General features: G+C 38.2%; 1 non-coding gene and 2 pseudogenes across 1 annotated transcript; 2 read left to right on the top strand and 1 right to left on the bottom strand.

Moving 5' to 3' along the window:
* Positions 1 to 770: 770 nt before the first annotated feature.
* On the top strand, positions 771 to 18,032 carry LOC120144748 (annotated as a pseudogene).
* Positions 8,180 to 9,198, bottom strand: LOC120144896 (annotated as a pseudogene).
* LOC120144939 lies at positions 15,346 to 15,426 on the top strand. Its single transcript, XR_005518088.1, has one exon. It is a non-coding gene; the product is annotated as a small nucleolar RNA J33 (small nucleolar RNA).
* Positions 18,033 to 23,986: the final 5,954 nt, after the last annotated feature.

Raw genomic sequence — 23,986 nt, 5'->3', positions numbered from 1 at the left:
AATGGCTTCCCTCCATTTTCAGTTTGGATATCCGTTTGAAAGAGAATAATGAGGTGGGTGGCCAGTTAAAAGGCAAGTACCTACAACTAGGGTTGTAAATGAGACGAGACAGATCGCGAGTTACTCGAGATCGACTCGATTAAGGCTCGATAAATACTCAGATTGAATGGACTCGACTCGAGCTCGAGTTCTTAACGAGCCGAAACGAGCTACTCGAGCTCAAGTTCTTAACGAGCCGAAACGAGCTACTCGATATTTGACTCGAAAAGCTTGTGAACAGCTCGAAAATATAATATATTAAGATTTTATTTTAAAAAAAAAAATTATTAATAATATTAATATTTATGTATTGATTTTTTTTTAAAATACAATAAGATTTCATGTATTTAAGGTTCATGTTCGAGTTTGATGCTTTAATCGAGTTAAGTTTATGATTTTTTTTCTTCATTTCGAGCCTTTTCGAGGTGCTCACGAGTTTCAGTTCAGAATTTCGAATTCGAGTCGAGCTTGAAGATTTTAAGCTCACGAGTTTTCGAGTCGAGTCGAACTTTATTTCAGAGTTTTCGAGTCGAGTCGAATTCAACAATACTCGAGCTCAACTCGGTTCGTTTACACCCCTATCTACGACTTAGGAGTAGGACCCGAGAGTGTTGGCCTCAGCTCACCTAAGAAGATGACACACTCGCCTTTTCCCACTTACTATTTTTGGCATTCTTCTTGTCTAAAAACAGAAACCAACACCACCAGCTCTTTTCTTACCGTTTGTGCAAATGTCCCTCACTGACCGTCCCGATCCACTCCAAGATGAACCATTCAACATAATCCTCGTCCACAGCCTCCTTGTCGACCACCTTTCCCTCCGTTTCCCCGAAGTACGCATCTCCCAACGTACAATGGCACACTACTATGGACCACCTGGACTTGCTGGCTTTCTTATTTGGTTTCCAACGCGATCACGTCAAAAACCAGAGGTAATGTTGGAAATAAAACGCTCACACAAACAACTTTTATTGAAACTCAAACAAATATTACAAGAGTACTCTCACTCAAAAACAAGAACTACAACTCACTCTTATAAGACTTTGCTTCTTCACTCACTTAGAAGCTCTTAATTTTTCTTGATGCTTAAAACTAAAATGGGAAGGGGTATTTATACTACTCAAGAACAATCCTACACCACACAAATAAACTAATTTAAACCATTACAAATTCAACAAATATCTAACTCTCACCTAACTAAATTGATGTAAGCAATGACATCATTAATTAAATGATGTAAGCAATGACATCTTTAATTAAATGATGTAAGTAATGACATCAATTTAGTTTGGGTTTGGGTTTAGGCTCCCATAATGGATCAAGTTTATGATCCAACACCCTCCCTTAAACTTGATCTCGTGACCCCTAGTAGGTTCCTTAATCTTAAGAAGTCTTCGCTGGTCAGTGGCTTGGTAAAAATATCAGCAACTTGATCTTGTGACTTCACATATTCAACTTCCACATCTTTTCTTGCAACACACTCCCTTATATAGTGGTAGCGAATATCAATGTGCTTGCTTCGATCATGGAATACTGGATTCTTCGCTAAGGCAATGGCTGACTTGTTGTCGACACAAACCTTGGTAGGCTCTTCTTGTATCAAACCAATCTCCTTCAATAGATTTCTAAGCCAAATTGCATGACAAACACATGAGGTAGCAGCAACATATTCCGCTTCACAAGTGGATAATGTGACAATCGGTTGTTTCTTTGACATCCATGTGAATGCAATATCTCCCATGAAAAATACGAATCCAGTAGTGCTCCTTCGATTATCTATGTCTCCACCCCAATCACTGTCGCTATATCCAACAAGCTTGTAATCATTAGAAACTGAATAGAACAAGCCAAAGTCAATTGTACCTTTCAGATAGCGAAGAATTCTCTTTGCGACTTTAAAATGGGTGGTTGTTGGGGATTCCATGTAGCGACTAACCAATCCAACTGCGTGAAGAATATCGGGTCTCGTGCAAGTTAGATAGCGTAGACTTCCTACCAAACTTTTGAAGAATGTTGGATCTACACTTTCGCCTTCTTCATGTTTGGTCATCTTGATCCCGTATTCTGCCGGTGTGCTTATTGGCTTACAGTTCTCCATCTTGAACTTCTTCAGTATCTCCTTTGCATAGTTTTCCTGTGAAATGAAAATTCCATCATTTTGTTGCTTAACTTCAATGCCAAGGTAGTACGCCATGAGCCCCATGTCTGTCATCTCGAATTCTTTCATCATCACATCCTTGAATTCATTAAACATGCTTGGGTTGCTTCCAGTGAAGATCAAATCGTCCACGTAGAGGCACACGATCAAAATATCTTCATCTTTGATCTTGATATATAGAGCATGCTCGTAGGGACATTTGTTGAAGCCATTCTCTTGGAAGTACTTGTCGATTCGGCTATTCCATGCCCTTGGTGCTTGTTTTAGCCCGTAAAGAGCCTTCTTCAACTTCAACACCTTGTCTTCATGCCCTTTGACTTCATAGCCTGATGGTTGCTGAATGTAAAGTTCCTCTTCAAGAACTCCATTTAGGAAGGCAGACTTTACATCCATCTGTTGTATCTTCCACTTGTTTTGAGCTGCCAAAGAAATGATTAGTCTGATAGTCTCCAATCGAGCAACAGGAGCAAATACCTCATCATAGTCAATTCCAGCCTTTTGACTATAGCCTTTAGCAACTAGCCTCGCCTTGTGCCTTTCAATCTCTCCTTTGGCGTTTTGCTTTGTTTTGTACACCCATTTGACACCTATCACCTTATGTCCCTTGGGAAGTGAGGTAAGTTCCCATGTGTCATTCTTCTCGATGGCCTTGATTTCTTCGTCCATCGCATCTCTCCATTTCTTTTCTTGTATCGCTTCTTGAAAGCTCACTGGTTCACAATCGGCAAACAGACAAAATAATGTAAGATTATCTTGTCGTTCAATTACCTCATAGAGATCTCTAAGGCTTCTTGTGCGTTGCACAACTCTTTCACTTTGACTCCCACTTGACGATGATGAAGGTGATGAGTCTCCTTGAGTGGTTGATGTTGGTGAAGTGGGTGGAGTTGCAAGCTCTTGTTGAGATTCATCTAGTTGCTCCCTCATTGTCTGCTCATCTTCTTCAAACTGAGGAAAGAAATTGAAGTCATCTGTATGGGAGTTAAAATCCCATTCTCCTTCTTCGTTGAAGACCACATCTCGACTAATCACAAACTTCTTATTGTCTGGATTGTACAACTTGTAGCCCTTCGAATTAGCATCATAGCCGATGAAGATAAAACTCTCGCTTTTATCATCAAGCTTCGTTCTTCTCTCGTCTGGTACGTGAACATGGGCTATACTTCCAAAGGTTCTCAAGTGGGAAATGCCAGGCTTTCTTCCACTCCATGCCTCTTGCGGTGTCTTTCCCCATACACTTCTTGTTGGAGATCGATTTGACAAGTAGACTGCACACGATACTGCTTCCGCCCAAAATTCTTTGGGTAGTTTCTTGCTTTTGAGCATGCTTCGTGCCATGTCGAGGATTGTTCTATTCTTTCTTTCTGCCACACCATTTTGCTGGGGGGATCTAGGAACTGTCATTGGTCGACGAATTCCATTTGCTTCACAGAACTCTTGAAACTCCCTGGAAGTAAATTCTCCACCTCGATCGGATCTCATGGCTTTGATCTTTCTACCGCTTTCTCTCTCCACTGCTGCTTTGAACTTCTTGAATACTTCAAAAACTTCTGACTTCTGTTTCAAGAAATATACCCAGGTTTTTCTTGAAAAATCATCAATGAAGAGAAGAAATAGTTATTGTTACCGAGAGAACTTGGCTTGATCGGTCCACACACATCGGTATGGATGAGCTCAAGTGGCTTCTTAGCTCTTGTCTCTGACTCCTTTGGAAAGCTTTTCCTGAATTGTTTCCCGACTAGACACCCTTCACAGAGTTGGTCAGGATGGTTGATGTGAGGTAGTCCTTTCACCATCTCCTTCTTAGATAATAGCTCTAGACCTCCAAAATTGAGATGCCCAAATCGAAGATGCCAAAGCCATGATGCATCTTTGTAGCAAGCTTTCAGGCACTTTGCAACATCATTTTGTATGTTGATCAAGAACATTCTATTCTTTGACATCGGCACTTTAGCAATGAAGTTATTCTTATCATCTTTTATAGAAAGATTATAATTATCATATGAATATCATAACCTTTCTCTACCAGTTGCCCTAAACTTAAATGTTACTTTTCATATTGGGCACATAGTAGACATTTGAAATAAATTGATGTCTCCCATCTTTCAAACGGATAAGAATGTTACCTCTCCCTTTCACTGCTATTGTGGAATCATCTCCAAACGAAACATTTCCACTTACTGACTCGTCTAGCTCCACAAACATGTCTTTCCTTCCACACATGTGATTGCTTGCACCACTGTCAAGATACCAGGAATTTGCTTGGCCACCATCAGTTTCCTTTCGTGCTAGAAGAAGAGTTTCTTTGCCATCTGTCTTTTCCTCCACGTAATTGGCCTTCTCCTCAATTTTGTTGTTGGGAGCTCTACATTCTGAAGCATAATGCCCAAATTTTTGACAATTATAACATCGAATTTGAGATTTGTCATACTTTGAGTTTGGATTAATTCTTCCACGGCCTCGTGTTGAGCTTTCTCCTTTCTCATAGTTGTTGTTGGAATTGTTATTGTTGTAATTCCAGCCTCGTCCACGACCTCGACTTCCACCTCGTCCATGGCCTCTACCTCTGCCTTGGCCACGTTGGTTTCTATCATTGCGTTGGCTCTCATGCATATCCTTGAGTTGCAGCTTGAGGAGTTGCTCAGTAAACTCATGCTTCTTTTTATGCTTCTCTTCGTATGCTTGCAATGATCCTTGGAGCTGTTCGATCTTCATTTCTTCCAAGTCTTTAGTTTCTTCAATCGTCACGACGATGTGCTCAAATTGGGATCCAACGAACGGAGTATCTTCTCTATTATCCTCACATCGTCTAACTTTTCACCATTTCTTTTAATTGATTAGAAACAGCTACTACTCTTGAGAAATAATCTGAAATAGACTCAGATGCTTTCATGTTTAAGGATTCGAATTCACCTCTTAATGTTTGGAGACGAACCTTCTTCACTTGCTCGGATCCTTTGTAAGAGGTTTGCAGCTTCTCCCACGCTTCCTTGCTAGAGCTTGCACTTGAAATCTTTTCAAACCATCATCATCTAATGCTTGATAGATGAGGTAGAGAGCCTTCTTGTCTCTCTTTCTTGAATCCTTCAAAGTTGTCTTTTGATCTGGTGTAAGAGTAGCAAAAACATCATCATCCGCAGGCTCATTATAGCCTTTCTCTATGATATCCCACACATCTTGTGATCCAAGAAGTGCCTTCATTTGATACTCCAATTGTCGTAGTTGTTGTTGTTGAGTGTCGGAACTTGGAATGGTGCCATACCATTTGCCATATCTCTCAATATAATGAGATTTTGTAAAATCCGATTGCACGGATGAATCCGGAACGATGAAAAAAAAAACTTTGGAGGGACTTGGACACCTCGGTCAAGGGCTCCAACTCGGCTGAATCGGCTCAACTCGGTGAGTCAACTCGATTTTCTGGCAGCAGTCTTCCGGCGGTGCGTGGCGGTGCGTCAGAACTCAGATTGAGAAAATTCTGGCGGCGGCGTATTCCTCTCGTCGAGACCTTCGATCTTTCCAACTCTCTCTGATGCCACTTTGTTGGAAATAAAACGCTCACACAAACAACTTTTATTGAAACTCAAACAAATATTACAAGAGTACTCTCACTCAAAAACAAGAACTACAACTCACTCTTATAAGACTTTGCTTCTTCACTCACTTAGAAGCTCTTAATTTTTCTTGATGCTTAAAACTAAAATGGGAAGGGGTATTTATACTACTCAAGAACAATCCTACACCACACAAATAAACTAATTTAAACCATTACAAATTCAACAAATATCTAACTCTCACCTAACTAAATTGATGTAAGCAATGACATCATTAATTAAATGATGTAAGCAATGACATCTTTAATTAAATGATGTAAGTAATGACATCAATTTAGTTTGGGTTTGGGTTTAGGCTCCCATAATGGATCAAGTTTATGATCCAACAGGTAACACCTCGTCCTCCACCTGGCCAACAAGCAGATGCGCCTCTCCTCTCCACCCAACAACATCGACGTTCTCGACCCCGGTTTCCTCCGTTCTTTCATCCGAAAACTCCTTAAAAACTACACAAACTGGTGCTCTTATTTACTCAAGGAATCCAACATATGGTCCAGCAGCCAGTCTACCTCTGATCAGCGACTTGACTTACTTTACGTCGGGCTTTATTTGTTGATCTAGGGTGAAGCTGCGAATCTACGTTTTATGCCTGAATGCATCTGCTACATATTCCATAATATGGACATGGAACTAAACAAGATTCTCGAAGATTATACCGACCGGAACACAGGTCAGCCTGCTATGCCGTCGACATTAAACGGTTTCATAAATTCTGTTGTGAAGCCGATATACAAGACGGTAAAGGCGGAAGTTGAGTGTAGCAATAACAGAACGGCGCCGCATTCTGCTTGGAAAAATTACGATGATTTAAACGAGTATTTTTGGAGCCCGAGATGCTTTAACGAACTCAAGTGGGCAATAGATGTTGGGTGCAAATTTTTTGTTGATTCCAGTAAGAGAAAGCGTGCTCAAAAAATAGGGTTTGTTGAGAGAAGGTCATTTTGGAATCCTTACAGGAGTTTTGATCATCTTTGGTTGATGCATTTTTTGTTCCTTCAAGCCACGATTCTTGTGGCTTGGGAAGGGGAAGTGAATCCATGGCAAGCATTGAAAAAAAGGGATGTTCTGGTTTGGATTTTGACAGTGTTTATCACTTGGAGAATTGGAGTGGATTAAGGTTTCTTCAGGCTTTATTAGATGTATGGATGCAGCATAGTCTCGTCTCTTTTGCGAAACCAGGGCTCGTCATTAGGATGTTGTTAAAGGCGGTTGTCGCCGTGGCCTGGATCATAATTTTCATAGTTCTACATATAAATATTTGGGAGCACAGGAAGAATGATCAAACATGGAGCGCTGAGGCTAATAGGTAGGTATTCCTTTATCTACAAGTTGTGTTTGTTTTCGTGTTACCGGAGTTATTAGCCTTGGCACTGTTTGAGCTTCCATGGATTAGTAACATTTTCGAGGAGACGAACTGGAAAATATTTTATGTCATGTCTTGGTGGTTTCAGAGAAAGAGTTTTGTTGGTCGAGGACTGAGGGAAGGGCTTGTTGATAATGTTAGGTATACATTGTTCTGGGCAGTAGTGTTAGCTACAAAGTTTGCATTTAGTTATTTCCTGCAGATTCAACCGATGATTAGACCCTAAACAATTGTTGGCCCTTAAAGAGGACGAGTACGATTAGGATGAGGTATTTCGTGGCTGTAACAAAATCGCGGTCGGATTGTTGTGGTTGCCTGTGGTGCTTATTTACTTGATGGATATTCAGATATGGTATTCAATTTATTCCTCCTTTGTGGGAGTAGGAGTGGAGTTATTCCAGCACATTGGTTTGGTTAGATATGGAATGAGATAATTACCGCTTTCAGGGAAGAAGACATTATCTCTGATCTAGAAGTTGAGCTGCTCGAGTTACCTCCAAATGCTTGGAATATTAGGGTTATTCGCTGACCATGTTTCTTGCTATGTAATGAGTTGTTGCTTGCTCTCAGCCAGGCAAAAGCATTGGTGCAGGCTCCTGATAAGTGGATCTAGAATAGAATATGCAAGAATGAATACATACATTGTGCCGTGGTCGAAGCTTATGACAGTATCAAGCACATGATGCTTGTAATCCTCATTGTGAGAAAGGAGCCATCAATGCTATGTTGTGCCTGAAGAAGAGATAAGCAACAAGTATCAGTAAAGAAAGTATAACATTTGTATATTGATTGTGTAAAGAACTGTGTAGAATACAAGGTTGCTGCTACTGTTTATATACAACTTCTAATGACTAATGTAAACAGATTTCACAACTAACCATGCTAACAACCTGACAACCTTAACTGCTATTAACAATATCAAGAAGCTTCTAACTATTCAACTAATAATCCCATGCAGTCTAAGCTCATACAAACTACAGTGCTAACAACATTGTTGTTGACTCATCATGTTAACATCACGCTAACATTCCCTTTACTTCTTCTTCTGCTCTTCTGACCTTGAACATCCTTGAACTCCAATCTTCTATCGAAAAACTTCAAATGCTGCTTTAGCCAATGGTTTAGTAAAACTATCAGCCACTTGATGCGCTTCTTGATGAAAAGACGAACACTTAAAATGAAAGCTCGATACATCCTTCTGTTCAACTTGAATCGGAAGTGTCGATACTTACTTCCATTCAACTTGAATCGGAAGTGCCAATGTTTCCTTCCGTTCGACTTGAATTGGAAGTGCCGATGCCTCATTCCGTTCGACTTGAATCGGAAGTGCCGATGCTTCCTTCCGTTCGACTTGAATCGGAAGTGCCGATGCTTTCTTTCGTTCGACTTGAATCGGAAGTACTGATGCTTCCTTCTGTTCGACTTGAATCGGAAGTGCCGATGCTTCCTTCCGTTCGACTTGAATCGGAAGTGTCGATGCTTCATTCCATGGTCCAGGATGACAATTTTTTGTTGGTGTACTGAGGTATATTTTGTCCACTTCTGATTCAAATGTTAATGCATCCACTTGTTCAGTGAACCACTCCCTGTTCTGCAGGTTATCCAAATATTCCAGTGTCTCTAGTCCTTCCAATCGCACTTCACTGATATCAGAGACGGAAAAATAGGTATGATAGGCAAATGTAAATGTAAATGACTTTCCATCGGTGTTTGCATTTCGAATGCGGGAAGTCAACATCAAATCACCAGAAGGACTCAGATCAACCCTCAACCGAAACTCAAACCTGTGAGGCCAGATCTTCAACTCCTCTTCTGAGTGAGTGAGAATTAAGTCAACGAATGCCCTAGCAGAAACATGTGATGAACATGGTGGTGGATCAGGATCAACACTCCATAATCGGTTTCTTGCAAATCCATGTTGCTCAAGAGAATCCATATTCCCAAATCGAGGAAAACAGATTTGTTATACCTCCACGGATAGCCTTAGGTGGCTGAAAAATAGCCTTACTACTAAGGAACAACATGTTGGTCAAAATGCAAAGCAGCCGGCGGCTTAATTAAACAAGTGGGGGGCTGCTAAATTGTTTAATTAAAATGTAATAGGATTAATTACATTTTTTAGTCATTGAACTTTAGGGTATTTACAAAGATTAGTCCCTAAGTTTCAACTATAAATACCCTGGCTCATTTAGCTTCAAAATCATCCCAAAATCTTCTAGTTCTCTCTCAAGTGTGTTGTGTAAACACCAGTAAATTTTCTCTTAGTAAAAGATCTGCAGCAGTCCGGAGACGTAAGCAAAATTGGCTGAACTCCGTTATCAATTTTTCGGGTATTATTTTTCCGTTTTTATTTCGCGTTCTCACTAATCTGGTTATAGGGAAATTACTTGTACTGTGTTTTTTTCCTAACAACTGGTAATCAGAGCTTTTGGTTGTGAATTTTGTCAAATTTTCTGCGAGGTTACTATTCATTACTATTCACGTGAATAGTGAATTTCGTGAATAGTGAAATTCGGTCGGCGATACGAGTTTGTCGACGGAGGTGTTCTAATACACGGCGGTTCGCAGAAATTGTCAGAAACGATCCAAACGAAGCCAGATTCGAGTGGGAGCGATGGCTGCAGACGAAGGGAAGGTGAAAATTGAAAAGTTCGATGGTGCGGACTTTGGCTTTTGGAAGATGCAGATCGAAGATTTTCTGTACCAGAAAAATCTATATCAACCCCTCTCAGGAAAGCAACCAGAGGGCATGAAGGATGAAGATTGGGCTCTTCTCGACAGACAAGCCCTCGGAGTTATCCGACTGACGTTATCCCGAAATGTTGCTTTCAACATAGCAAAGGAAAAGACCACGGCAGGTCTTATGGCAGCTCTCTCCAGTATGTATGAGAAGCCATCGGCCTCAAACAAAGTTCACTTGATGAGGCGATTATTCAATTTGCGGATGACGGAAGGGGCATCAGTGGCTCAACACCTGAATGAACTCAACACAATCACAACCCAGTTGAGTTCTGTAGAAATTGAATTCGATGATGAAGTTCGAGCTTTAATTCTCTTATCATCTCTACCAGACAGTTGGAATGCTACTGTTACAGCAGTTAGCAGCTCGTCGGGAAATAGTAAATTGAAATTCGACGATGTTCGGGATCTGGTACTGAGCGAAGAAATTCGACGGAGAGAATCGGGTGAAGCATCAACCTCCTCAGCCTTGCACACGGAGTCCAGAGGGAGAACTTCAGAAAGAAATTCAAATCGTGGCAGATCCAAATCCAGACGGGAAAAATCCAGAACGGGAAAGAAAGATTTTACCTGTTATAATTGTGGCAAGAAAGGTCACTTTAAAAGAGATTGCCGAGCACTGAAGAAAGATACCGGTGCACAGGAATCTGCCAACGTGACAGAGGAGACAGGTGATGCCATGATTCTAAGCGTCAACAGTCCGATTGAATCATGGATCTTGGATTCAGGGGCATCTTTCCACTCCACCCCATGCCAAGAAATCATGGAGAACTATATCAGTGGTGATTTTGGGAAGGTTCATCTTGCTGATGATGAAACCTTGAAGATCGTCGGAAAAGGAGATATCCGACTAAAGCTGCCAAACCAGACCACCTGGAAGCTGACAGGAGTGAGACATATTCCTGGCCTCAAAAGAAATCTGATTTCTGTTGGACAGCTTGATGGAGAAGGATATAGTACAACCTTTTCAGGTTGTGAATGGAAGATTACCAAAGGAGCACTCGTCATTGCTCGTGGTAAAAGACTGGTACTCTCTATGTAACCTCAAATTTAGAGAATATCATTGCAGTAGCAGATGCTGATGGAAAATCAAACCTATGGCACCAAAGGCTTGGCCATATGAGCGAGAAAGGAATGAAGATACTTCTGTCAAAAGGGAAGCTGCCGGATCTAAAGAATGTGGATGTCGGACTATGCGAGGATTGCATCTTTGGCAAACAAAAGAAAGTCAGTTTTGCAAAGATTGGCAAGGCACCCAAGGCAGAAAGGTTAGAATTGATTCATACTGATGTATGGGGACCATCCCCAGTTCCATCTCTTGCAGGCTCACTATATTATGTCACCTTCATCGATGATTCAACAAGGAAGGTGTGGGTTTATTTTCTGAAGAAGAAATCAGAAGTCTTTGATACCTTCAGAAATTGGAAGGCCATGGTGGAAAATGAGACTGGTTTGAAAGTCAAGAGGTTGAGGTCTGACAATGGAGGAGAGTACAGAGACAGTAGATTCAGAGATTTCTGCGCAAACAATGGGATTAAGATGGAGAAAACAGTTCCCATAACACCGTAGCAGAATGGCGTAGCAGAGCGCATGAACAGAACTCTGAATGAACGTGCTAGAAGCATGAGGATACATGCCGGATTGCCCAAATTTCTATGGGCTGAAGCTATCAACACTGCAGCTTACCTGATCAACCGTGGGCCCTCTGTTCCTTTGGATGGCGGAATACCAGAGGAAGCTTGGAGCAAGAAAGAAATAAACCTTTCATACTTAAGAGTGTTTGGTTGTATTTCTTATGTACACATAGACTCTGCTGAAAGAAGTAAACTTGATGCTAAGTCCAACAAATGTGTCTTTGTTGGTTATGGCGGTGATGAGTTCGGTTACCGGTTTTGGGACTACGAAAATCGAAAGATCATCAGAAGCAGAGACGTCATTTTCAATGAAAATGTGATGTACAAAGACAGGTCAACCGCAGAATCAAGTAATACCGAGGCTGAAACAAAGGAATTTGCTGAGTTCGAGGAGATTTCTGAAAATGATGTTCAAATCAGTCCTGAAGCAGTTCAAGAGGAAGAACCAGGCACACCAGAACTGAGACGCTCCTCCAGAATTCCTAAACCAACCCAACGGTATTCACCTTCTTTGCACTACTTGTTGCTAACTGACAATGGTGAACCAGAGTGCTATGATGAAGCAATGCAAGTGGAGGATTCAGTCAAGTGGGAGTCTTCCATGAAAGATGAGATGGACTCGCTTATGTCAAATCAGACATGGGAATTAGCTGAATTACCACAAGGCAAGAAAGCGCTCCATAACAAGTGGATTTACAGGATCAAAGAAGAGCACGATGGGAGCAAACGTTACAAAGCAAGATTGGTTGTCAAAGGCTTTCAGCAAAAAGAAGGTATTGACTACAATGAAATTTTCTCTCCAGTCGTAAAACTGTCTACAATCAGACTGGTGTTGAAAATTGTAGCTGCAGAAAATTTACATCTTGAGCAGTTAGATGTAAAGACAGCTTTCCTTCATGGTGATTTGGAGGAAGAAATCTATATGAGGCAGCCAGAAGGCTTCATAGAGGCAGGCAAGAAAAACCTGGTATGCAGGTTGAAGAAGAGCTTGTATGGTTTAAAACAAGCTCCTAGACAGTGGTACAAGAAGTTCGATAGTTTCATGGGTAGTAGTGGTTTTACCAGATGCCAAGCAGATCATTGTTGTTACATCAAGAGGTTCGACAACAGCTTCATTATTTTATTATTGTACGTTGATGACATGCTCGTTGCAGGCTCAAACATGCAAGAGATTATACACTTAAAGCAAAAATTGTCGAAGCAGTTTGCTATGAAGGATCTGGGCGCTGCAAAGCAGATTCTTGGGATGAGGATCAAGAGAGACACAAAGTCGGGGACTTTGATGTTATCACAGACTGAGTACATCAACAAAGTACTCTCCAGGTTCAACATGCAAGATGCTAAACCAGTAAATACACCTTTAGGTGTTCATTTCAGACTCTCCAAAGAACAGTCACCAAAGACGGAGGAAGAACGTACACATGGTGAAGGTGCCGTATGCCTCAGCAATTGGAAGTCTGATGTATGCCATGGTTTGTACCAGACCAGATATTGCTCAAGCAGTGGGAGCTGTTAGCAGGTACATGAATAATCCAGGCAAAATACACTGGGAAGCAGTCAAATGGATCCTCAGATATCTGCGAGGTACCACAAACAAAGCACTTTGTTTCAAAGGTGGAGATACGATACTGACAGGCTATGTAGATGCTGACTTAGCCGGAAATGTTGACATCAGAAGAAGCACTACAGGGTATGTCTATACTCTAGGAGGAACCGCAGTGAGTTGGGTTTCTCAACTACAGAAGATAGTTGCTCTTTCCACAACCGAAGCAGAATATGTCGCTGTTACGGAAGCCAGCAAAGAGATGGTCTGGCTCCAAAGTTTCTTGAATGAGTTAGGCAAGAAACAAGAAAACAATGTCTTGTATTGCGACAGTCAAAGTGCTATCCATCTAGCGAAGAATCCGTCTTTTCATTCCAGGACGAAGCACATACAATTGCGATATCATTTTATCCGGTCTCTTCTGGAAGATGGGATTTTGAAACTTGAAAAGATCAGTGGAGCTCAAAATCCAGCAGACATGTTGACAAAGACGGTGACAACGGACAAACTGAAGTTGTGTTCAGCTTCAGTTGGCATGCTAGAATAAAAGACCAGAAATACTGCTGCATCGATCGAGGTGTGAAGACAAATTAAAATCCGTCTTCAAGTGGGAGATTGTTGGTCAAAATGCAAAGCAGCCGGCGGCTTAATTAAACAAGTGGGGGGCTGCTAAATTGTTTAATTAAAATGTAATAGGATTAATTACATTTTTTAGTCATTGAACTTTAGGGTATTTACAAAGATTAGTCCCTAAGTTTCAACTATAAATACCCTGGCTCATTTAGCTTCAAAATCATCCCAAAATCTTCTAGTTCTCTCTCAAGTGTGTTGTGTAAACACCAGTAAATTTTCTCTTAGTAAAAGATCTGCAGCAGTCCGGAGACGTAAGCAAAATTGGCTGAACTCCGTTATCAATTTTTCGGGTATTATTTTTCCGTTTTTATTTCGCGTTCTCACTAATCTGGTTATAGGGAAATTACTTGTACTGTGTTTTTTTCCTAACACAACAACCGTTCCCTCGGTTCATTCTTCCAAGACATGACTTGGCCTCTATTGAGATACACCTCAGCAGAGAAACCGCGATTCTCCCTCAAGATGATCTTGTCGAGGCCATCGATGCCTTTACAATGCTCGACATACATGCTCTCGGATGCCATTGATGCCTTCGAGATATTGAATCGTTCTTCCAAAGAAAAACAAAAAGAAAAATTGAGAGGAATTTTTTTGGTGGATTTTCGGAATGTGATGATACTCGTGGCAAAAACCACGGCATCAAGATCATCAAAATAAACTCTACAGTAGCTACAGCTTGAGAGAAAAGGAACTCAATCGACGGCGCAACAGCGAAAGAGTAAACGATGTCAGGATCTTTTAGTGAATGATACCATGTGAGAAAGGAGCCATCAATGCTATGTTGTGCATGAATAAGAGATGAGCAACAAGTATTCAGTAAAGAAAGTATAACACTTGTATATTGATTGTGAAAAGAACTGTGTAGAATACAAGGTTGCTGCTGCTGTTTATATACAGCTTCTAATGACTAATGTAAACATATTTCACAACTAACCATGGTAACAACCTTAACTGCTATAAACAACATCAAGAAGCTTCTAACTATTCAACTAATAATCCCATGCAATTTAAGCTCATACACGCTGCAGTACTAACAGCATTGTTGCTGACTCATCATGTTAATATCACGCTAACACTCGATGTCCAGTCCGAGGAGCACTCCATCCTCACTGCCCTATTTCTGGAAATCAATCATTCTATCAAAATCGAGCAAGACATTTAATATGAATGTAATACCTCAGATTCATATAAAGCTGATGAACTTCTTCAGATACTGAATAAACCCAAGAAAGATGCGAACCAGGTGGTCAATTCCTTGCAGACCCTTTACGAGGTTGCCATCCGTGATTTTATCAAAGGCGAGAGGACAGTTGAACAGCTGAGGGAGGATGGATTATCACCTCGTGACCCTGCTGCGATGGCAGGACTGCTGTTTGGAAATGCGGTTAAGTTGCCGGAGCCAGGTGACGAGAAGTTCTACCGGCAGGCTAGGCGTTTGCTTACAATTCTTACCTCCAGGGATTCCATCCTGTATTATTTGCAAACCATATATGATGACGAGTGGAAAAGCTTCATCGAAAGAATGCGTCGAGAGGGAATGGTAAAGGATGAAGAGATATGGACAACCAAGAAGGAAGAACTAAGGCTATGGGCATCTTATCGAGGCCAGACACTTTCACGCACTGTTAGAGGAATGATGTATTATTCTAGAGCTCTGAAGCTGCTGGCGTTCCTTGATTCTGCATCAGAGATGGACATCAAAGGGGCACAAGAACTTGGTTCTACTACGAGAGATGATTCAGATAGTTTCGACCTCGAGAAGCCTCCTTCTCCAGGTATCTTATTCCAAGGCCATGAGCAGGTAACGTCTTCAATGAAATTCACATATGTGATTGCCTGCCAGATTTATGGGGCTCAGAACGCCAAAAAGGATCCACATGCCGAGGAAATCTTATATTTGATGAAACACAATGAACCCCTTCGAGTTGCTTACGTCGATGAAGTTTCCACTGGAAAGGATGGGAAAGAGTATTACTCTGTTCTTTTGAAGTATGATCAGCAATTACAGCAGGAGGTGGAGATCTATCGTGTCAAATTGCCCGGTCCATTGAATATTGGAGAGGGCAAACCAGAGAATCAAAACCATGCCCTGATCTTTACCCTTGGTGATGCAGTTCAAACTATTGATATGAACCAAGTCAGCTATTTTGAGGAGGCATTGAAATACGCAATCTCTTAGAGGAATATGGTGTAAACTATGGAATACGAAAGCCGACTATCTTGGGTGTCAGGGAACAGATTTTTACAGGTTCTGTTTCATCACTTGCTTGGTTTATGTCAGCTCAAGAAACAAGTTTTGTCACTTTGGGACAACGTGTCTTGGCGAATCCTCTGAAAATCCGACTGCATTATGGCCATCCAGATATCTTCGACAGGTTTTGGTTTTTAACTCGGGGTGGACTCAGTAAAGCTTCCAGAGTGATTAACATTAGTGAGGACATTTTTGCTGGCTTCAATTGTACTTTGCGAGGAGGTATTGTCACACATCACGAATACATCCAGGTCGGAAAAGGAAGGGTTGTTGGATTGAATCAAATATCGATGTTTGAAGCCAAGGTTACTAGTGGGAATGGTGAGCAAGTTCTCAGCAGAGATGTCTATCGGCTGGGTCACAGACTTGACTTTTTCCGGATGTTATCATTCTTTTATACTACTGTAGGTTTCTTTTTCAATACGATGATGGTCATTCTAACCGTATATGCTTTTCTTTGGGGCCGACTTTATCTCGCTCTTATTGACATTGAGGATGCTGCCTTGGCTGACAGAAACACCAATAAAGCTCTGGGTGCCATCTTGAATCAACAGTTCATCATCCAACTCGGACTTTTCACTGCCCTTCCAATGATAGTGGAGAATTCCCTTGAACATGGATTCCTTGAAGCTATCTGGGATTACTTGACAATTGCAGCTTCAACCTTCATCTGTTTTCTACACTTTTTCCATGGGAACCCGCACTCACTTCTTTGACCGGACTGTCCTTCACGGTGGTGCCAAGTATCGGGCAACTGGCCGTGGTTTTGTCGTGCAGCATAAGAGTTCTTCAGAAAATTACATATTGTATGCTTGCAGCCATTTTATAAAGGCTATTGAGCTTGGTTTAGTCCTTACAATTTATGCATCTTATAGTCCTTTAGCCAAGGACACATTTGTTTACATAGATACGACTGTCTCAAGTTGGTTTCTGGTCCTATCATGGATTATGGCACCCTTTGTATTCAATCCTTGTGGTTTTGATTGGTTAAAGATGGTTTACGACTTTGACGAATTTATGAACTGGATATGGTACTGCGGTAGCGTGTTTGCAAAGGCTGAACAGAGTTGGGAGAGATGGTGGTATGAGGAGCAGGAACATCTGAGGACAACCAGCCCCTGGGGAAGGCGAGTGGAGATACTCTTAGAGCTTCGATTTTTCTTTTTCCAGTATGGGATGGTAAACCATCTGGGTATTGCTGATAACAGTACTAGTCTTGTTGCTTACTTCCCGTCTTGGATCTACATTTTCGTGGCATTCGGAATTTATCTGGTTATCTCATATGCTCGGGACAAATATGCAGCTAAGAAACACATATATTTCAGGCTTTTTCAGTTCTTTTTCATCATTTTCGGAATACTTCTTATAGTTATGTTGCTTGAATTTACAACCTTTAAATTTTCCAATATCTTCTCCAGTTTATTGGCTTTCCTTCCTACTGGCTGGAGACTTTTATTGATTGCTCAAGTACTTACTGCAGCCTACCTGGCTTTAGGGTTCAGTGGTGTATGCAGCTCGGGTATATGATATAATGTTTGGTGTTATTGTTATGACCCCAGTGGCAATTTTGTCGTGGATGCCCGGATTTCAATCATTGCAGACAAGGATCTTATTCAATGAAGCATTTAGCAGGGGTCTAAGGATCTTCCAGATTGTTACCGGGGTGAAATCCAGACACTCCTAGTTTGTGGTAATTTATCAGCACTTAATAATCCGGTTCATGCTTTGCTTCTTCCCTGAGATATATTGTAACCATTACGGTGCTCTATACTTCGTTTTCAAGTTGATTTACATGTTGCAGGTTTGAACTTGTGGACAAGTTGATCGGTTCAGTCAAGATTTCGAGCAATGAATTGATGTGGTCGCCATTAGTTCCATTTTGAACGAGAGATTAAGCCTTATTAATCAGCAACTTCAGCTCGAAAAGCAGTTCGTTCTGCAGTTTTGAATAGCTTTAGTGTTATGAGATGGTAGAATTTTTTTGTCAGAATAGAATTGTAGCTATTTTTTCATTCAGTTTATTCTCCAAATTTATATATCAAAAAGAAAATGAATGAGTTTCATGCCACCCACTCTTTAGTCTGTCTTGGAACTCACCTGTTTGTTGAATAAATCCTTCTATTCTGGTGTTGTGCCGTGAGAAATTACATTGATGGGGTTTTGGCACATTAATAGGTTCTATCTACGTAAAAAAGTTGGGGAGAGATTAATTATATATTAGTCTTTAATAAAGGCAGGGGTTATTATAAAAGGCTTATATCTTTACCTGAAAATTTAGTGTGTAATCCGGTTTAGTGGATTAGATAAAATCATTAGTTTGATAAGAGCTACGATAATAAACTATTTTCGATTTTAATGATCAAAATGAAAACATTGTAAAAGTTCAATGACTACCCATATAATTTACCCTTGTTATTATAACCTATAACCTTTTTTAAAAGGGAAAAAACCTTTGAAAAAGAATGTTAAGAAAGCTCTCTTCCATCATAACAAAAACTACAAAAGTGTGAATATATATAAAGCATTTTACTTTCATCAAACCAGTTGCCCAAACCACTTCTGCCCATTGTTTTGTTTGGAGCTAAATAGGTGTCCCCATTCAAATGACAATAAAGCCCTCATCAATTTTAGAATTTATTTTGTGCCCACTCTGTTCTCAAAAGTATCCAATAACATATTGGCTCTACATTGGGTAGGATTTCAATTGCATCAGATTTTATCCTCTCTCTCGTCTTCAAAATGTGCAATTTCTAGCATATTTTACAAATTAAAAGCAGAAAAACCATCCAAGTAAAAAAAAAAAAACAGAATTAGTTTGGGGGTATTTTCGTCCCAAATCATAACTTAAAAATCAGAATATTTTAAGGAATAATACCAAAATTAACCTCAATCATTTATCAAAATAGACATTTTAATATTTATTATTTTAAGCATTTCGACCACAAGTATTTATTTTAGGATAAAAGATCATTAATATTTGACTGAATAGTCACTTTGACATTTATTCGTTTTTTTCTAAAGTATTTTGATTTTAAAGTTTAATTTTAGAGTAAAAAAGATTTTATTATAAAGCATTAATCGTTTATTAACAAATATTTTTAATCCATATAAAAATTTTATGTTCTAAAATAAAATATCATAGGGTAAAATAATCTAAAGAAATCGAAATGACTATTTAATTAGTATTAAAGATATTTTTATAGATTTATATCATAAATAAATACTTAAAATATATTATTTTTTATCTTTTAGATACTTAAAATATTTTTTTAGTCAAAACAGGTATCTAAAATTTTAATCTATAAATATTTTAAATGTAAAAATAACTTCAGTTAAAAAACACATAAGCCAATAAGAAAGTGACAAATGACATGTTATATACTTATTTACATGCGCCTGGCACTTGCAATCCTTCAGGCACTCTTCTCTGCAAGTTGTTTCATCATTAACAGTAATTGATGGGTACGAATCATCCACTTTCATTCTTTTCAAGCTCACAAAGTCATTGTTTTTGGATTAAAATTTATAATTATAGGCACACATTTATTATGTATATTGTTGTTATAAAATATAATATAAATTAAATGATTAATTATGTTATAAAGTCATAAGATATTAAAAATATCATAGAAATTAAAGTGTAAATGCTATTAAAGTTATATTTATAATTTGATGAGAAACGGAGTTATACGAACAGATAATGAATGATTCTTAAATCAACTATATAAAGGGGTTATGGTCCTCAAGAAATAGATAATCTCGTATTTTGTGACAACTAAGTTGCAGTCTTTTATTCTATATATAACAGAAACACCTTAAGTCTAAGCACATAGACATTATGTTTATGGTTGATAAAGAAAATTCAAAGTGATTATATATTTATAGAGCATATTGGTACAAACTTATATTTGTGTGCTTACTAAGGAACTATCACCCAAGGTCTTTCATGAGCATACTACTCATATGGGTGTAATATCATTTAAGAATATTCAGTTTTAGTGGGAGTTTGTAATTTTAATGCTCGTTTATCATAAACACATTTTTTATTATTTCAATTTAAGGATGTTTATTTTAAAGTTTGTTTTGGTTTATCCACACTTTGATTTTGTTAAAATTTGATCTAACTAATGTTTAAAGAGGACCAGTTGAAAAAATACATTTGCGGTTCACATTGTATGTAATTTCCTTGCTACGCTCCATGATTGATCTATGTCATTTGACTATGTTTGTATACGTGACCATTGATGGGTCTAGTCATGATTGATATGACAAAGGCCACTTTGATTATATATGAATGTAGGTGATGGACGAGATTGTTATAGAATACATATTCCATGATAACAAGTTTTGAGCATAAGGTTATACATTTAACATATGATGCTCAAGTGAGAGATTATTGGATTAAAATCCATAATTATGGGCACATATTTATAATGTATACTGTTATCATAATATGACATAAATTAAGTGATCAAATATGTTATAAAGTCTTAAGGTATTACAAGTATCATGAAAATAAAAGTGTAGATACTATTAAAGTTGCATTTATAATTTGATGAGGTATAGAGTTATAAGTACAAACAATAATTGATTCTTAAATCAGATATATAAAGGGGTTATGATCCTCAAGATATAGACAATCTCATATTTTATCTTATCCTCGTTAGAGAGTTTATACTCAAAAAAATTATATATTCTTGGAAGATCAAAACCACAGAAAGATTCAAGGATTTCAACATATCCATTAATTTAGGTACACTTCCGTATATAATATTTTATTCTTAATAATTTAATATGATTAGTTCCGATTAATTTTTATATTTATTATGATTTAGTTCTAACAATTACCACATAAAGATGAAGAGTTTCTGATGCAAACATCTAAAAAATCATTGGCGTTCCATTTTTCCGAGAAATTAGGTACGAAATTGGGTAAACATTTGCATAACAACCAACTACTGACATTACAGGTGCCAAATTTGCCACAAAAATTGAACACACTACAATTATTGTTTGGCTCCCACCATATCAAGTTCCAACTTTTCATGTCTGCACCAAACTCTCAATACTCTAGATGTCTAGTAGAAGTTAACACCATTCTTTTATCGTAGTTGTCTTATGTTCCACTATTGCTGAAATTCCAGAATTGGAATATTATAGAAGGCCCTTCATCTTTTCTACTTGATCTCTAGTAAATGGTGTTATTTTCCATGGTGATAGGCGACGATTAAGGATCTAGTTTGAATGTGAAGTTCCCCAATGATGGATTTGTTGGGAAAATGGGATAAATCAGAAACTTTAAGGTATTTTTTAAGTGTAAAGATAGAGAATCGAATAATAAATTTACTGATTCATATTATATTCTGAGATCTTTACAAAGATATCTCATATGCTAAAAACAGTTAAGTGATAAATGAGAAATTGATACTTAAAGTATGATACATGCAAATTGTGTTGTGTAAGAAAAATGAGAAAAACTATATCCCACATTGGTGGGATATCAAGCAAGGAAATGGTTTATATACACAAACCAACTTGCTAGTTATTGAATGACTTGGGTTGAAGTTGTGCCTTGCGCTTAGGTGCAAATGGTGTAAATCAAAACTCGCCAAACCCATCACTGTTGGGGGTGTACTTGCATGATGTGGGCGACATGAATTTTTGGAATGGTTGAGCCCTTTTGGGGGCCTGATGATATTTTACCCACTACAAATTAAATATTTTCCTTAAATGTTTCATATATTTTTGAATTAAAAGGATATTATATGATTTTCTTTTAATTTAAATATTAGTATGATATGACTTGTCGTTCACGAATATATTGTAATAAAAGCGATATTAATATATTATTTTTGATTTTATTCGGATACTAATTAATAGCCCTACTTTTCAGAATATATTATTTCCAATTATTCTCCTATGTGAAACATTTTAAATACTGTGTAAACCTATTAGGTTTTATACAACTCGAAAATTCTTTTATTATTCTCTTGTTTTCGGTGATAACTTCTAGCAAGATTTCGTTCGTGATCTCGCAAATTGTGCTATGGTTCTTTGATCATGTCATTTTTATATCCTGGGAGACAGATGACCGAAACATCTCAAGCACCAAGGAGTGGCCAAAAATTTGTCTTAAGAAAATTGTGTAGTTGCATGCCTCAACTCGTTTCAAGTTTATTATTCGGGTTCTTTATTATAAACTGTATATCTTCCATTATTAATAAAATTTTTATTTTAGTTTTATTTTTGTCTCTGATTGTTATACTATAACAATCTTAAGATAAATTCTTCTTTTACCTTTCTGAAAACAAATATGAGGCTGTTTGGAAAATTTTGTGGAAATCAAAGAAAATTAATTCGTTTTCAGGATTTATTCTTTCGTTTCAACGGGTTTGCTTAGAGTTGACAAATCTATTTTAACACAAATAATCAGTGTAGAAACATTGGTTACTAATTCTGGTTTCATTTTAATATGATCTCGATTATTTGTTTCGTGTCATATATGAGAATGCCTGATCGTGATTCTAGTAAGAACTTCGCAGTGCTTTGATTGAAGACTGAAAATGTACAAACAACGTTATAAGAAGGGAAATATGTATATATATAAATATGTGTATGAAAGTAATGGAAATGATAGAATGAAGTTGAAGTGGATTGTAAATGAAAGAAGAGTGGTGGTGATAGTGGTTGAATGAATGTAACGAAAATGGTTAAGGATGTTTGTGGTTGGCGTGGAGAATGATAGTAATTCAAAGGATGGATTGTGACCCTCTAACTATATATGAATTAGGAACCAACAATATAATAAAGATGGAATCGAAGTGATAGAGGGTGGAACGCGACCCACTAGCTATAGTAGAGTTAGGAACCAACGCTATAACAAGATGAAATGGATGAAGGCTTCAAGACCGACAAGAAACCGATAGAGTTCTAATCCAAGAACTAAAATGAAAGCAACCTTTCAAAGAGTTTATTATGCAAAAAGTTCTATGTACAAATGCAATGGAGTTGCCTATTTATAGTGTTGATAGGCACCATATGAAGAGTTTTTACAATTAAAAGAAAATAATCACCTAAATGCAATTGAATTCAATTAAATGACTTGTCATTCTTCTTATCCTTTGATGAATGGCCATGTAGATTGAAAATGGATGAATTAAGCTTTAATTTGAGATAATTTCAGCCTTAAATTCGTCCAAAAAGGAGGGTGACTCTTGGACTGCCATGCTTTGCTTGCAAATGGAAGAAAAGAGGATAAATGAAGTCATAGGATGAATGTGGACATCCTACATGTCCAAATCACCTTGTCTCTTCAAATTCCTTGCTGATTTTATCACTTAATTTGATGATTAAATGAAATAAAATCAGCCTTCATTGCTTGTTCCTTGGTAGCATGTGAATAGCCTTCAAAGAATGATAAGTAAGACTTGAATAGGTGAATTATGAAGGATTGAATGCATTGTCTCTCCAAGAATATGAACAACCTTGAAAAGATGAAAAGAATTCATCCTTGAATTGCTTTGAATAGAAGCATTAAGATAGTCTTCAATTGCTTGTCTCTTGGTAGAAGATGAAAGGACTCTTCCTTGGCACAAACTCATCCAAATAATCCATGCATGAAATTCCCGTAATGAAAATTCCAGCCTGCACTATCTTCAGTAAATCGATCATATCTCAAGCTCCCGATATTGGATTGAGGTGATTCAAAAGGCATTGGAAAGCTAAGAGGAATAATGTAAAATTGATTGTTGGATCCAAACACGTCTGTATCGAATCCAGAATTGGAAGACATTCTAACTGATAATCTTGCATCTGTTGAGACTGTTCAGCTTCCCTTTTGCACCTAAACATAAAGATAAACTTTATTCAATCATAACATGTAAATATGCACGGGATAGTTAAGAGTTAGTTTGATTAATGAAATAACATTATTCAATGAACTAACTTTATTCAATGAACTAAATGCATGAATGAATTAGTTTATTAAATAACTAGATGCATAAATGAACTAC

The sequence above is a fragment of the Hibiscus syriacus genome, unplaced genomic scaffold (assembly GCF_006381635.1).
Source record: "Hibiscus syriacus cultivar Baekdansim isolate YM2019G1 unplaced genomic scaffold, ASM638163v2 tig00110890_pilon, whole genome shotgun sequence".
Lineage (NCBI taxonomy): Eukaryota > Viridiplantae > Streptophyta > Magnoliopsida > Malvales > Malvaceae > Hibiscus > Hibiscus syriacus.
The sequence above is the reverse complement of the archived record's forward strand: the minus strand, read 5'-3'. Positions and strand labels throughout refer to the sequence as shown.